The sequence below is a fragment of the Trichechus manatus genome, unplaced genomic scaffold, assembly GCF_000243295.1.
Source record: "Trichechus manatus latirostris isolate Lorelei unplaced genomic scaffold, TriManLat1.0 scaffold00125, whole genome shotgun sequence".
Classification (NCBI taxonomy): domain Eukaryota; kingdom Metazoa; phylum Chordata; class Mammalia; order Sirenia; family Trichechidae; genus Trichechus; species Trichechus manatus.
In genome coordinates, this window is record NW_004444061.1 from 6,829,975 (window position 1) to 6,831,500 (window position 1,526).

Below are 1,526 nucleotides of genomic sequence, written 5' to 3' on the forward strand. Positions count from 1 at the left end.
TGTCTTAGAAAAGAATGCTTAAAACCTACCCAGGAGGCAGTACAAGTTAAAAGCTCTTTGTGCTTCCCTTCACAGCTATCCAAGATGGTTTCAGTAATTGTGTTCTGTAAAGCTCAGCAGCTGTTACATTATTCAAAATATTTTTTCTTGTTGCTTAGATTTGAAATTGATGTTCAGAACACCTATTCCCCAGTGCACAACCAGAAGGAGAGACAGCTTTCTATCCCCCTGCTAATACTAAACAAAAACAGCCAACTCCAGCTAAACAATCTGGGAGATTCTAATGGAATGCTGAATATTAGCATCTTTTGAAGCTAGACCACCTGTCTTTAGGCAATTTGTGGCTTTCTACTCCTTGTACAATACAAGAATAGACATCTGGCAAAACAAAACAGAATTTAGAAAGTAGAGATGAAACATGACTCCTTTTCAATGGAAAGAAAAAATCACTTCTTTCGAGTACCTGTTTGGTTTCATTGCTTCATTTGAACTCCCAAGGAGAGAAATGTGGAATAGTTTATCTGCAGTCATACCTTCCAGTATTAGTTTATTAAACGGACTGTTTTGTGTGTGTGTGCAGTTTTCATTCAGACCATTAATTATTACTTGGAGTATTTGTTCTTAGCTTCCTAAAAATTGATAAGCATAGCTGTAGGGAAATCTATGTGGAAATTCTGTTTTCCAACAGTTTGGCAGTTTCTCTTTGATCAGTCCTCGGGGTATCTCAGATTTCACTAATTTGTGTTTAACCAAGTGGAGAATATTCTGGCAGCAGCAGAAACCTTCTCTCGCCCCATAAATCAGAGAAAGCCACCACTCAAGTAAGCCTCTTCCAAATACACACAGTAATAACATAGCAGTAATACATTCACTTCAGAATAGGATATGAACCCTAAGGCATGACTCAAACATAAGAACAAAAGTTGTTATTAACAAATAGAAAATTTGCAGATATGTTTTTGCTTGCTGCTTTGACATTGCTGTTATAAGCAAGAACCAGGGAAGAAATGACGCCTCTGAGCTGATGAAAACAGATGCCATCAACAATTATGACCAACTTCTGGTTTCTCAGTCTGTGAACAGACTGATAAATAACTTTAAGAATTTCAAGAAGGACTTGTACACGCCGCACACAACAATATAACATGCCACAGGAGGAATCAGTGATAAAAGTGACACTATCCAGGTAGACTTAGATATTTACAAAGGGGTGAAAGACTGAACCCTTTAAGATAACAATTTACTATTTAGAAGCAGTATATAGCTTGAAGGTTAAGAGCTGGACTCCAGAGTCAGACAGACAACATAGTACTGAATCTTGCTTTCAATGACCTGGGGCAAGTTACTTGACTATTATGTGTCCCTATTTTCTGATTTATAAGCCGTTTCTCAAACAGTTGTTTTGAGAATGGAATTAGATAATGCCTGTAAGGCACTTAATAAGTATTTAATACCAAAAAACACCAAACCCGTTGCCGTCGAGTTGATCCTGACTCATAGCGACCCTACAGGACAGAGTAGAACTG